The 15,478-nt window shown below is 37.8% G+C and overlaps 1 protein-coding gene across 1 annotated transcript in view; it reads right to left on the bottom strand.

Annotated features, from left to right (window-relative positions):
- Cntnap2 (contactin associated protein 2) overlaps window positions 1-15,478 on the bottom strand; it is a 1,600,222-nt gene that overhangs the window by 1,226,803 nt on the left and 357,941 nt on the right. The window lies entirely within an intron of this gene.

The following is a 15,478-nucleotide window of genomic DNA, read 5'->3' as shown; positions in this document are numbered from 1 at the left end:
AGAGAGAGAGAGAGAGAGAGAGAGAGAGAGAGAGAGAGAGAGAATAAAGGAGAGAAATAGAGAGGGAGGAAGAGAGGGGAAATGGAGGGAGGGAGGGAAGGAGAAAGGAAGGGAGGAAGGAAGGAAGGAAGGAAGGAAGGAAGGAAGGAAGGAAGGAAGGAAGGAAGGAAGGAAAATATTATGGCATATACTTATATCTTTACATCTAAGTGAAACATATTTTCTTCAAATTGAAATACAAAGTCTACAAGTACACTAAAAACACAGCACTAAGGTGGTTGAATTTGTTCTAGGTTGGAAGTAGATTTTATTTTTAGGTAGATTATTTCTTGAGTTTTCTTTAATAGGACAACTGCCCCAGGTATGGGCATAACCAAGGACTTCCTTATTCAAAACTGTCAGGGTTCTTATGAAAGTACTTTTGGGGCCAAGAGATTATCCCTGTGTGGCTGTGTTGTGTAATACTTTGGACACCTACCAATGGGAGTATTTACAACTGACTTTTAAATTGGTTAAGATTAAGCAATATAGGGTCAGAAACAATGGTATATATCACTCCAGTATTCAGACTAAGGTGGGAGGACAGACAGAAGGCTTGCAGGCTCATCTGGGATACATTATTAAAGACCTGTCTCAAACAAAAACAAACAAAAAATAATGCTGATATTTATGCCATTGGCAGAATTTTATCTATTAATCATGCACAAGGCCTGGAATTCAGCAACCAGCACTGTAAAATCCAACCACATCAATAAAACGAAAATAAAATTTGTAAACTAGAAACAGCAGTTTCAGAGTCAGAGTAGCTGCACTTTGAGTGTGGGCTCACTGCGTTTGTTTATTGACTACATCATTGGATACATGATAGTCAATGACTATTTTAAGGACTGTTTTAGTCCTATGTGAAATGTTTCTTCCATCACAGAGATTTCTGCTAGGTATCTCTACTCTAAAAGCTAGAAAACTTTCATTGACCACTGCTGAGGCTGGGTGACTAGGTCTACGTCTCAAGAGGGATCAAGGTTTTATTCTTTTTTCTTTTTTCTTTATTTTTTATTTTTATATTATTATTACAAATTCTCCCCTCCTCCCCTCCTCACATTTCCCTCACCCTTCTCCCCATTTCCCCTCCCCCTCCCTCTTCAGACCCAAAGAGCAGTCAGGTCCCCTCTCAGAAACACCCTATAATTTGTTCTCCTTCAAATAGAGTTAGAGGTGAGAAAGAAAATGATGTAGACTAGGTTTGAACAAAGGACTTCGCAATGGCCTCAGGGGTTTCCTGAATTTAGTTCCAAGGGTGCAGCATAATCCCCTCCACTAAGAGGAATAGTGGATCTGCAGGTGTGATGGGCAGTCTACCTTCCAGTTCACAGTGTGTATTTGCATGATATACTAGGGTGAAATAATTCTGTAGATGAGAAGAAGGTTCTGGGTCTGTGTGGCATCTAGTATGACACAGAACCAGGGGAATACATGCTGGGGATTTTAGTTTCAGAGGCATTTAGAGTCCCAGCATCATATTTCCCATTTGAAATACGTGTACATTTTTATTGGTAGACTTCATAAAGAACTTGGATTCTGAAAACTTTCCAAAATTGCTGTGGGATTTGCAGCTTCAGTTATTCTTTCCTTCATCTAGACTGAAATAAAGTCAATCAAACGTTTAACAGTTGTGAAAAATGGGCTTGTTAGAGACCGCTTTATTAGACATGGGATAACAGATTTTTCTTGCTCATTTTTCTTTATTCAAAGACACATTGGTATATTTCATTCACATGCCATCTAAATGTTTCATAACAATTTATGAAAAATATACTGCAAAAAGTGTTTGGGAGGAGCAAGGAGAGAGAGGGGGCATCTGTGCATTGAAGAGAATCCAAACCTTCTGTGCAGAATGCCATGCAAATCACAGTGGAAATGTGAAGTCTACAGAACAGCGCTGCCCCAGAATGGAATTCTTCCACATCATTTAGCCCTTGAGATTCTATTCTGCAAACAAGTACTGCATAGTCTCTTGTTGGTGTGAGAAGATTTGTATGGCGGAAATAGACTACAGTGCAGTCTATAGATCTTGGTCATGGAAGGATGATTGTCCTCTTTATCTTATTGTGTAAATCCTTTTTGAACTATTTAACCTGAAACTACTGACACTTCAGTTTATCTGAGAGCAATTTCAGCAATCTTTTGTCAAGAAAGGGTCAGAAAAATCCCTGACATGACGCAGTGAGGTCAACAAGGAATGTGTTGTGAGGGCTGCCCCCCCCCCTCTCTCTCTCTCTCTCTCTCTCTCTCTCTCTCTCTCTCTCTCCTCACTCCATACTTGGGCTTGAATTTAAGTTCACTTACATGCTAGGTGAGCACTCTGTCTCTGAGCAGTTATATCCCTGCCCTATTTTTAACCTTTTATTTGGGGGCAGAGTATCACTACATTGGCCACACTGACCTTGTCCTCAGTCCATAGTCCAGCATTGACTTTGGGATCCTACCTGTGGTGGTTTGAAATAAAATGACCTCCACATGAAGTGGCAGTATTAGGAAGGGTGGCTTTGTTAGAGTAGATATGGCCTTTTTGGAGAAAGTGTGCCGTGGTCAAGGTAGGCTTTGAGGTCTCATATATGCTCAAGCCACACCTAGTGTTTCAGTTCACTTCCTGTTGCCTGCAAGTCAAAATGGAGGACACTTGACTACTTATCCAGCACTGTATTTGCCTGTATGCCATGTCACACCATGATGATAATGAACTCAATGTGTAAGGCACCCAACTAAATATTTTTCCTTTATAAGAGTTTTCATTGTTAAATTGAGTAGTGGTGGCATACAACTTTAATCCCAGCACTGTGAGTTCAAAGCCAGCCTGGCCTAGCTATGAGAGCTAGTTCCAGGACAAGATCCAAAGTTACAGAGAAACCCTGTCTCAAAAAAAAAAAAAAAAAAGTTGTCATGGTCATAGTGTGTCTTCACACCAATAGAAACCTCCGTAAAGACACTCTTACTTCAGCCTGATTAATGAGTAGCTAGGATTATATATTTTGCTACCAGAGTAAAAATATTATTTTCATTTTCATACTTCAGTTTCTCTTTGTTTTCTCTCTTTTAATTATGGGCTAATAATAGAAAGTAGTTACCTAGGGTATCCTATAGGCATGATTGTTTCAGTACGCTCTAGTCTAAGTTCACAGGATGTCTCTAGGACATCCTGATGTAGTACACTCTTGGCATTGCAAAGAATACAGGTGTTAATTGCTTTGGACACAGAAGTGATACATTTAGGGTAGTGTATAATATACAGAAATTTCTTTTTCTCTGATGTTCTTAGCAACTTTTACTTCCAACAATTTTAAGATGTTTAATTACTTTCAAAGAATTAGTTCTCCATAAGCCTTTTCTCAAACAAAATTTGGGTTTGCTATTTCACAGCCCATCCCCCTTTCTTCTTGTTTCACTTCCTATAATTTCTTTATACTTTCATGTGACATATGACCTTTTGTTCTCTTGTCCCCATTTCCTTTTCCTTTTCAAGTTCATTGCCTAAGCTTTCCTCTCTTGGCTCCTTATTTATATGCATACCAGCATAAGAAATTAGGATCCACATATCAGCCAGAATGTACAACGTCTTTTTCTGATACTGCTTCCTCTCATATAATACAATATTCTACAGTCTCCTCAAAATTTCAAAATTTCACTTTTCTCCACCTTTAAGTATATACACAAAGGATTCTATATCCTACCATAGAGACACATGTACATCTGTGATTATTGCTACTATCTTTACTATAGCAAGGGAATGGAACCAGTTTAGGTGTCAATCAACAGAAGATTTGTTAGCATAGACACACAGTAGAATTTTAATCAGTTACTTCAGAATTTCATGGTGGAAATCACTAACACAATTTTATTTGTCAACTTAAATAAGTAAATGAACAAATACAACTTTTAATGATGAAATGAATATATCCAGTAGAAGAATGTAATCAGTTTTAAATCTTGATCAGCCAAGATACAGCTACCTATTACCTGTGAGTGGTAATGGGAAACTACTTTAACAACTTTCATGGAATTCCCAGATGTTTATCTGTAAATTTAAGGATGTGATAGCAACCAAGCAGTTCATTTCCTTCAAGCTATTTCAGGCTCCACAGCCCTAAATCCTGCCTTTTGAGAAGGCAGTCATGACAAAGGATCTTTCCTGCCAATGTGGGCAGCAGTATTTTGATCTGAAGGCAATTCCTTTTTAGCACCATGATTATTCTTTATGAGCATCAGGACCCCATGTTTAATGCTTAGTAAGCACTAAAAATATATGCAGGGTGTTACTGTTAAGGGGTGGGACAGATGCTGGCTAATAAAATTCATTGTAAGGATGAAAATGTAGGAAACAGCTCTGCTGTAGTGGTATGAGTCACAGTGAAGAACGAATCTGAACAACAACAACAGTAATAATAATGGCTAATATTAGTATTTGCCTTGAGTCAACCACACTGCTGCACATATTGCTATTAACATTTTGTTTAATCCCCATGACAAACCTGTGGGGTGAGCACTGTAACACCCATTGTGAGGTGGCAGAAAGGAGATTTGGAAAAGTTAAGTAACCATCTCAAATCACTCATTAAATAAACATGGAATTTGCTTTGTCTCTAAACCCAAAGAACCATCTCTTTTCATTACATCCCACCATTTATCTGAAGGGATAGCGTTACACTTCAAAGTACATTTAACACGAATAATCCCCACACATCTCATTCAAACCTTAAAAGTGACATGGTGAGAAACATGCATAAAAATTGATTCTGTGTATGACTATGACATAAGACACTGCACATAAGACTGTATTAGAAATGGGTGAAAGCACAAATTACTTATTTTGAAAATTAATAATGCTGTATAATGAAGTATCATTTTGTTTCAAATATACTTTCTCTTTTGTGTATAAAGAATACAATTTTATATAGGCATCTCATTATAAACATTATGTTTTACAAATTTATACTGCTGTATGCATCTCATGTAGCAATCACATGTGCTATGACCTGTGAATACAAATGACGTGGGAATACTAAGTTACTTCTTTGAAATTTGTAATATAGATCTTAGGCACATTAACATAGAGATTTTGGGTGGTTGAGTTGTATTACTAGCATCAGATCATTAGTAAATGTTTCTACCCATGTAGTTTTATCATTCCTTTTTAAAAATACAATTAATAAGATGATAAATGGGAAATCATTATTTATAGCTCGACCTGCCATAGGTTCCCAGGTAGTTCAAGTCCCTATTCTTCAGAGGAGTAACCTGGTTGCTAAGCCTGGAAAGATGAGTAGTGACAAGGATGTTGCAAGTCGTTTCCATACTTTGTATACAGAAGGTTGTGTATGTATAATTCCACAGAGGACTAAAATAGAGTCATGCTGAGTTTGACTTAAATTTCCCAAAGAACAGAATGATGGGAACTTGGAATATCAGAACTTTCATACACATCTGCTGTGAGACAATGGTCTGTACCCTTTACCTGTATTTTAAATAAATGCTGATTGGCTGGTAGCCAGGCAGGAAGTATAGATGGGGTGACCAGGAAGGAGATAAAGGTGGGTCAATGAGAATTCTAGGAAGAGAAAAGTTTCAGTATGCAGGCATCACCGAAACAGAGAGGAAGCCAGACACAGAGCAAGCAAAATGTGATTGCCTCGGTGAAAAAGGTACCAAGCCATGTGGCTAACACAGACAAGAATTATGGGCTAATATAAGATATAAGAGTTAATAAGAAGCCTGAGATATTAGGCCAATCAGTTTATAATTAATGTAAACCTTTGTGTGATTTCTTTGTGTCTTAACAACTGTGGAAACAGCTCAGGACAGAAACCTTAATCAACACACATCTGAATGGGTGAACCAAAATTAAAATAGTATACATATTTGTAAAACGTATGTGAATATGAATATGTCTATCTATAATTTACATGTACACATGAGTGAACATATACATGCAAATATTCAACCTATGGAGGAAAGAGGACAGCCATCAGGTATTGTTCAGTTTCCCTTTTGAGATAAATCTCTCATTGGCCTCAAGATCACCAAGTAGCCTGGGCTAGGTTGCCAACAACTCTTAAGGATCCCCCTGGATCTAATCTGTTCCAAACTCAAATGTCACATTTATTGCACGTATTTGCAAATGGAGTGTGTGGTGTTTGCTTCATAGGCCACATAGGATGATCTAATAGAAATTCATGGCCTCACCATCAGTAAGATTATAAATGTGTGAGATCACACCATTTTTGTATTTTATGAGGGTTCTGGAGACTGAACTAAGGTATTCATGCTTACAAAGCTGGTATTTTACTGACTGAGCAATCTCTCCATTCCAAAATATTCATTTTTTTATTAGTAAGTAACATGTAACTTACTTTCCATTTTCTTTGCACTTTAAGTTGATGGTATATTTATTTTCTAGTGATAAGAACAAATAATGATAACAAACTTCCGGACAGTTTTAAGTGTGTAGTAATTCATTTTATCCCAATGTATTGAATGAAAAATTACAAGGGCTTATTCATCTTGCTTAACTAAAATTTTATGCTTATTCATTCATTCATTCTTTCACTAACTCACTCCTAATTCCTCATTGTCCTCTCCGTACAACCCCTGACAACTATTATTATAAACTTTGGTGTATAAGCTTGGCTTTTTTATGTAAGTGAAGTAATGCAATATTTGCATTGGTATGATGGCAGCGATTTGTGGACTTGTGTAACTTAATGGTGGTTGTTTATTGTAAGGCTCTATCACTGTCCACTTTGTTTTTCTGAGGTAGAGTTTCTCACTGACTGATCCAGATGCTCACCAACTTGCTGCCAGTAAGGCAGTAAGTCTATGCATCTTCAATACTAAGGTTACAGATACATAGAAGCACACCAGTCTTTCTACATGGGTGCGGGGGCTGCAAACTCAGGTCTGCATACTTATACAGAAATTGTTTTGTTCAATTTTACATCTCTCCATCCTGTGTATCTGGAATATTAGCAATGTAGTTATGGAATATTAGTACTATAGAATATATAAAAAATGAAGACCATTCATAAGGCAAAATATTAATAATTCATAATAAGTCATATTCTGACTTTCTTTAACATTTATGCGTGTGTGTGTGTGTGTGTGTGTGTGTGTGTGTGTGTGTGTACAAAAACACACAGTCACTTGTGAGGAATGGATGGAGTTATAAGTGAATCAGGCCCAGAATGGCAAGGTCTTCCCCTAGTCTGGGTATAAATGTAGACAGTATGCAGAATGTATGAACCACAATATTCTTGCATTGACAACTGTAGCCTGAATGTGCTCCCTTGCAGCTATTCCCCCTCTTTGTTCAGCTGTACAACAGAAAAGTTCTGAGTTTCTGAACTGCTGGTGTGCCTCCACCTGAGCAGAAGGCCCACAAACCCCACTGTATAGCTAGATGCAAAAAGTATAGTAAGATTTATTTTCTTCACCTGCACCAAACACAAATACCCTCCAATCACACACAAATGTTACCTCAAAATTCATGTCCTAGACTGTTTCTAAGCAACTTTGTGGTCAGAGGCTGAAGGAACTTCTTTCTATTCATGCATCCCTTTGATTTGATCATTCCATTCAAAAACAATAAGTCTACCAGTTAAGCCAATTTTAAGACACTTACTTACCACTGAATCAAGAGCTTCAACTTTATATACAATATATTTTGCACTCTACTATGCTTATTTACTTATTCTTTTTCAGAAATGAGGAGGTTGTGCATTGTATGTTAAGGTGAATATTTCCAAAATATGATTAGAATGCATGCAAAGCACATCCTATAATATTTCTTGTTTTTCTGGCAAAAGTAAAGTGGTAAGAAGCAGCTATGCAATCAACCCTGACTCCAAGCTATGGGAGGGTGTAATCAGTCTTGTCCTAATCTCAAATGTAAATCCACAATGAGGAAAATAACCAAGGGAATGCATGAAGGCAAACTGATCCTGTTTGGAAATATAACTAATGGATCAAAAAGAAGGTATTGGTCATTAGTAAAATTAAAACTATTATTCTTAATATATCAGAACTGTGCTTTGCTACAAATAATATGCACAAAATGAGAATTCAAGGACCTATTGCTCTGACTAATACCCAGTCTATCAAGTCATATGGATGTCTATAGCTACACTATACACACAGGTTATGACCATTGACAGTCACCTTTTAATATTGTAACTATTCTTGTCAATAGCAGTCTAAGGAATTTCAGCTTGTGGGTTATGCCTCCAACACATTACTGAGCCACTTCTTTGCATATATTTTTATTTTGTTTCATACAGCCTACCAATCTGGTGAATCAGTTACCACATGGCAATAAAGTAACCTTTAATCCAGTATTTTGTAGAATTGCACTGCAGGATATATTTGGCAACATCTGGAGTTGGGCTTCATATGCAGCTAGGGATCTGTCATTTTTACTAGTTTTGTTGGCAGAAGCCAGTCCAGGGAAGCTATAGAAAATTCTACAATCACAGGAGCAGGAGCAGATCCAGACCAGCATCATTTACGGAAACAGGACTGAGTCTGCGATCTAGGCCAGATCAGGCCTGAGACGGCGAACTACACAGGAGCAGGAGTGGATACAGACCAGAGACAGTTACAGAAAAAGGACTGAGCCAGCCACCTAGACTGGAGCAGGCCTGAGACAATGAACTCTACAGGAGCAGGAGCTGATCCAGACCAGGGACAGTTATAGAAATGGGGCTGAGCCAGTGAACTATGCCAGAGCAGGCCTGACACAGTGAACTCCACAGGAGCAGGTACAGGTAGCAACTGCTGAGGGAATGGGCCAGAACCAGAGACCTTTGCAGGTCCAGGCATAAGTCTGGGGCTTCTGAGGGAGTGGGCCTGATCCAGGACCTCTGCAGGTCTGGATGTGAGTCTGGTATCTCCAAGGCAGTAGGCAGGAACCAGAGACCTCTGCCAATCCAGGTATGAGTCTGGGACCTCCAAGGAACTAGGCCTGAGCTGAAGGAGTGAAGGAGGAGAATGTACTCCAAATTGGCCTCTTCAAGAGGTAGATGTTCAGTTCCTGGGAATTGCATCCCTATCTTGGGTAAAACAAAGCACGAAATGGTTGGCATTCAATGCATAGGGCCAGAAGGTCAAATAGGAAGACTGAGGCCATATATAGCCAATATTGCAGTGAATTTGTGGGGTTATGACCTATTGCAACAGTGGAATAATCAGATTAACATTCCTGCAGCACCCAAAACTTATGTTTCTGAGGAAAATATAAGAAGATATTATAGATGACAGACACCAGCCATTTGGGCTGCACAAGAACACAAAGCAATTGATAAACCTTCAGAGGAAATAATGGTCCTGCCTTTAAAATGGTTAACTGGGAAACCAATGTGGGTTAAACAGGGACCTCTAGCTGAGGAAGAGCTGCAGGCTTTAGAACAGCTGTTACAAGAGCAACTAGATGCACAACATATTGAAGAATCTCCCAGCCCTTGGAATTCTCCTGTATTTGTTGTTAAAAAGAAATCTGAAAAATGGGGGATGGTGATAGATCTAAAGGCTATCAACAAGGTTATTCAATCCATGGGCCCTCTACAATCTATAATTCCTCTGCCTTTTCTATTACTAATGGAATGGGCTCTCATAATTATTAAATGGAATATAGATTATGAGGCCAGGTGTTGGATAAACATACATTTACACATACACACTAACACACACATATATTTATATATATACTTATTAATATATTCAGCTGGTTTTGGAGTTAGACAATGGCTCTGTACTTCTCTAAATACAAGCTTGTTGTTAAAAGGTGCATTCAAAGTTTCTGTTTCATATTGGGAGCCATCTGGTATGGGACAGAAGGAAAACTTTAGGAAAAATTTTACTTTCTCCATCTCTATTTTTTCTATATCCTATTCTTCATTGAATGTATGCTTATATGAATGATGTTTAAGTTTTCCATGATGAACAATAGATTTCCTTACAGATCCTTTTCCTACAGTAATCTTTGAAGTCTCCAGGAAGAAGATGGGGTCCCACAACAACAACTCTGCCTGGTTGAAATGACATCATGATGCTAATAGCGCTATTATAAAACCAGTTTTTGGGTACCAGCTGCTGAAATGGTGCACCTTCTCATGACTTTCTGGCCAGAACTCCAAATAAGAACTTTAATAAAAAAAAAAAAAAAAAAAAAAAACCTACTGACTGGTCGAAAATTGTTTGCAACTATACTAGACAGTAATTTTAAAACTTAACCATCACTTTGCTTTTGCAGAATCCTATTAGGAGAACATCACCCCCATGACAGCAGGAAGCAATTCTAGAGGACTACGCCTCTTATTCCCTCCAAAAAATTGTTCTTAGGGTTGGGAACACCGTTTATGGGTTGTTGATTATTACTTGTGCTAGGTAGAGGGTTGGGGTAAAAACTATGCTTGTTCTAAAAAGGGGGGGTAATAATAGTGGGTAATAGAGTGAATATTTGTGAGCTAATATTTATGGATAATTTACATTGGTATGGATTTTGTACATTGATACAAGTTCAAATTCTATTTGTTATTTTGTTTACATTATTTGTACACCTAAGCAAAGTTATTCTGTGATAGTGTATATATGCATGCTTCTACCTCTGTTTAGGACATTTTGAATATTGATACAATTTTAGGATATATTTTCATATTTCATTATATATTAGTCCTACCTCTGATCAAGATACTTATATATTGTTTACATTCTGAGGTCATTGTCCTAATTGGTTGCACATTTCTTTACAGATTATCAAATATTGTGACATGAAGTGTTAGTCTTTAAGTTATACAGGTATTAATTATTATAGGTCAATTTTTTTCATGTTTGTTATACATACAGTCAGATCAATTAGCTTCTTTAGATACATAGAGATTGTATTCTGTCTAGATAGGCAATGTTCAACCACTTCAAGGATCTGTAGAACATGGCATTTAAATAACTTAGGGTTCTGTTGACATAAAATATGACTGCTCCTGAAAGCACCAATCTATTTCCAAGAGAATGTTGACCATCAAAGATACTCCACTCAGACTTTGTTTTCTTCTTGACACAATTGGCATTTGGGCAAGTAACTACCCATACCTCAACCACTGACAAAGTACATGGTATCTGGAAATAGATAAGCAGAACACATGAAAAAAAAAAACTGCCAAATCTTGCCAAGATAGGGTAAGACAGTTCTGAAAATTTTTTTTGCCTCTGAAAATGGTCTGCCAGTTATGCTAGGGCCTTAGCCAAAGTTGGTTGCTTCAACATTGCAAATGAGACTTTGGGTGATTGCTCAAGTAGCTAATTGTCTCGGTCATATATGGGTCGCTTTGGAAGCTGCTTGATTGTACTTCCTGCCAGCTCAAGTAATATTATTTCCCTTATCAGGTCTTTGATGTGGTTGAGGATTATATAGTGGTAGTTACTATATTCTTATGATATATCTAAGCCATTTCCTATACAAGACTTAGACTCATTAGGATAGAATGATTATTAAAACATTTAGCATACATTCCTTGCTTAATACTGTTTATGCTGATTGTAATTCGAATTATTCCTAGTATCTGTTCCAAGAGTATATAGTTTTGTATTGGGTTTGGAACTCTCTTATTTAAACAAAAGGCGGAGGTGCTGTGGGAGCACATTCTGCTCCTTGAGCCAATAGCCTTTAAGATACAAGTCAACTTTGGCATAGTTTCTTATACTGTAAAAGAAGCTGTAAGTTGTATGCTCCTTCCCTTGCTTCCAGCTCCACTTCAGGAACTGCTACACTCTGTTCCTGTTTGTGCAGAGGACTATTATCTAGGAGAGTGATATGTAAGTTTTCCCTTAAATAAATAACCTTTTTATTATTCATAATTCTGAACTAGTGTCGAATTATTTTGTGACTTCTGTCATCATAAGACCACTGTTTGTCTGGGAGCAACCTAGTCTGGGATGTCCTAGGGAGTATATCAGAGCCAGAGAACTTTGTGGGACCAACTCCAAGCCAGAGACATCTGCAGGAGTCAATCCAGACCAAGGGCATTTACAGAAACAGAACTGAGCTACCGCCCTAGGCCAAAACAGGCCTGAGGCAGTGAACTCCACAGGAGCAGAACAAACCCTGGGAACACTGAGTAACCTTCAGGGACATGAAGTAACTAAGAGGAATTGTGACACTGAATGTACCATGAGGCACAACCATCTGAGCCTTGGATCCACTGGCACCTGGAAGATTGATCAGCAGAGTCACAGACAGACCCAACTACACCAGTCAGAGGAAAAGTTGAGTAGACAAGGTAAGAACACATGCAACTCCACAAATAACAACACAACACCATTAAAAAATAGTGACCCTACAACAGCAAGACTTGAACAACCAAATATAAATAAAGGAGAATATTTGAGACCCTTAAAGCAGAAATGAAAAATTCCCTCAAAGAAATGGAGGAAAAGACAAACAAAAACTTGGAAGACATCAACAAATCCCTTAAAGAAAGCCAAGAAAAAGCAATCAAACATATGAAAGAAACTATTGAAGACTTGAAAACTGAAATAGAGACAATAAAGAAAACACAAGTCATGGGAATTATAGAAACAGAAATCATGAGAAAATGATCAGGAACCACAAATGCAAGCATAAACAGCAAAATACAAGAGATAGAAGAGAGACTCTCAAATGCTGAAGTTACAATAGAGGAAATAGACTCATAGTCAAAGAAAACATTAAATCTAACAAAAGCTTAACACAAAATATCCAAAAAATATGGGACACCATAAAAAGATAAAACCTAAGAATAATAGGTGAAGAAGTTGTCCAACTCAAAAGCACAGAAAATATATTTAACAAAATCATAAAAGAAAACTTTCCCAACCTAAACAAAAATATGCCTATGAAGATATAAGAAGATATAAGAAGCTTCCAGAACACCAAATAAACAGGATTAAAAAAGAAGTCCTCTCGCAGCAAAATAGTCAAAACACTAAACATGCAGAATAAAGAAAGAATATTAAGAGCTGCAAAGGAAAAAAACCAAGTAACATATAAAGACAGACTTACCAGAATAACACCTGACTTCTCAATGTAGACAATGAAAGTCAGAAGGTCCTGGTCAAGCATTATGTAGACATTAACACACCATGGATGCCAGCCCAGACTACTATAACCAGCAAAACTTTCGATCACCATAGAAGGACAAAACAAGATATTCCATGACAAAATGAGATTTAACAAAATACCTAGCCCCAAACCTAGCCTTACACAAAGTAATAGATGGAAAACTCCATCACAAGGAAGTTGGCTACATCAACAAAAACACAGACAATTGATGATTTCACAGCAGCAAATCCCAAAGAAGGGAAAAACACACACACACACACACACACACACACATACACACACACACACAAATCATCAACAATGAAAACTAAATTAACAAGAGATAGCAATCACTGGTCATTAATATCCCTTAATATAAATGGACTCAACTCACCTATAAAAAGAAAGAAGCTAACAGATTGGATACGAAAACAGAATCCATCCTTCTGATGCATACAAGAAACACACATCAACCTCAAAGACAGACATCTCTTCATAGTAAAGGGTTGGGAAATTTTTTTCTCAATCAAATGGACCTACGAAACAAGCTGATGGAGTATTCCTAATAGCTAACAAACTAGACCTCAAACTAAAATCAATAAAAAGAGACAAAGAAAGATATTTCATATTAGTCAGAGGAAAAGTCCATCAAGAGAAAACCTCAATATTGAACATCTATGCCCCAAATACAAGGGCACCTTCATATGTAAAAGAAACACTTCTAAAGCTTAAATCATATATTAAACCCCACACACTAATAGTGGGAGACTTAAACTCTCCACTCTCACCACTGGAAAGGTCAGTCAGACAAAAAAAAATGAACAGAGAAATAAGGGAACTAACAGATGTTATGACTCAAATGGACTTAACAGACATCTACAGAACATTCCATTCAAAGATAAAAGAATATACCTTCTCAAAACCTCATTGAACCTTCCCAAAAACTTACCACATACTTGGAAAACTGAAATTAAAATCAAACCAGTCTCAGTTCTCTTAGCCAATGTCATATGACATGCAAACAGACTTAATATCACAAGTTTAAAATAGTACTAACCAATGATGTGGTTTTATGATGGAATTTGACATCCTGGAGGAAAGACTATAACATGCTCTTTTTGGACATCGTTGATTATGCTAAAGTAAGTGTTAATATAACCTGCATGCTAAAAAACAGACTTATAAATTAAGTCTCATCTAGAGCCTAACATTACCCATATCTTTGGGAAATAAACCAGGATACTGTGGTATATTGCCTAAGAGTGAAGCAGATGCTGTATTGTAACATGAGAGGCCAGGCCTGCTTGTGTTTCTGTCCTGCCCGCTACCCCACAACTGTTTAGTCCCAAAGAAAATCACACGAAGATCTCTATAAGTTATAAAGCTGATTAGCCCATTAGCTCTAGCCTCTTACTGGTTAACTCTCACATCTTGATCAACCCATTTTTCTGATTTATGTTAGCCATGTGGCTCAGTACCTTTTTTCAGTGGGGCAACTCACATCCTGCTGCTTTTATGGTCTGGGCAGGAGTGAGGGGAATCAACTTCCTCCTTCCCATAATTTTCCTGTTCTCATTACATTATTTCGACTTCCTGTCTGGTTTTTCCGCCTATATTTCCTGCCTGGCCAATCAGCATTTATTTAAAACATGATTGACAGAATACAAACAATTTTCCTGCACCACTAAACCAGGATACTGTGGTATATTGCCTAAGAGTGAAGCAGATGCTGTATGCCTTATAGTCAGGAAACTGAAAGCCTTGGTAAGGACTGTCTGTTCTATTCCCAACTCTGCTCACAAGGATGTAGTCACCAAATCCAAATCTCTTCTTCAGACCCAAGATCTCTGAGGAGTGGACTCTGGTTGCTGACCTGAGACATATTCATTCAATAATCCTTTCACAGAAATGCGAAGCATGTTTATATAAGTACCCTAAACAAGGTCATCCTCTTCAACACATATTTTTAGATACTTTTTTCCTCTTGACACTCAAATTTAGGATGCTTGAGGGTAGATATTCAAAGGAAGAGTGCCTTTTTTCTTCTAATATTATTCCTCCATCTAGCTGTAAATAAAATAGAGCACAGGCAGCTTCAATCCTTCCTGACCTGTGCAAAAAAAAATAGACTGTGACTGAAAAAGCATGGGATAAAACCGGAATCTCTGAATATGGCGGACAATGAGGGCTGCCGAGAAGCCAAGGACAATGGCACTGGGTTTTGATCCTACTTCATGTTCTGGCTTTGTGGGAGCCTAGCCAGTTTGGATGTCCACCTTCCTAGACCAAGATGGAGCGGGGAGGACTTTGGACTTTCCACAGGGCAGGGAACCCTGACTGCTATTCAGACTGGAGAGG

Source organism: Alexandromys fortis, unplaced genomic scaffold (assembly GCF_014885135.2).
Source record: "Alexandromys fortis isolate MF-2015 unplaced genomic scaffold, M_Fortis_MF-2015_v1.1 scaffold_133, whole genome shotgun sequence".
NCBI lineage: Eukaryota > Metazoa > Chordata > Mammalia > Rodentia > Cricetidae > Alexandromys > Alexandromys fortis.
Note: the sequence above shows the minus strand (reverse complement) of the source record. Positions and strands in the feature narration are given on the sequence as shown.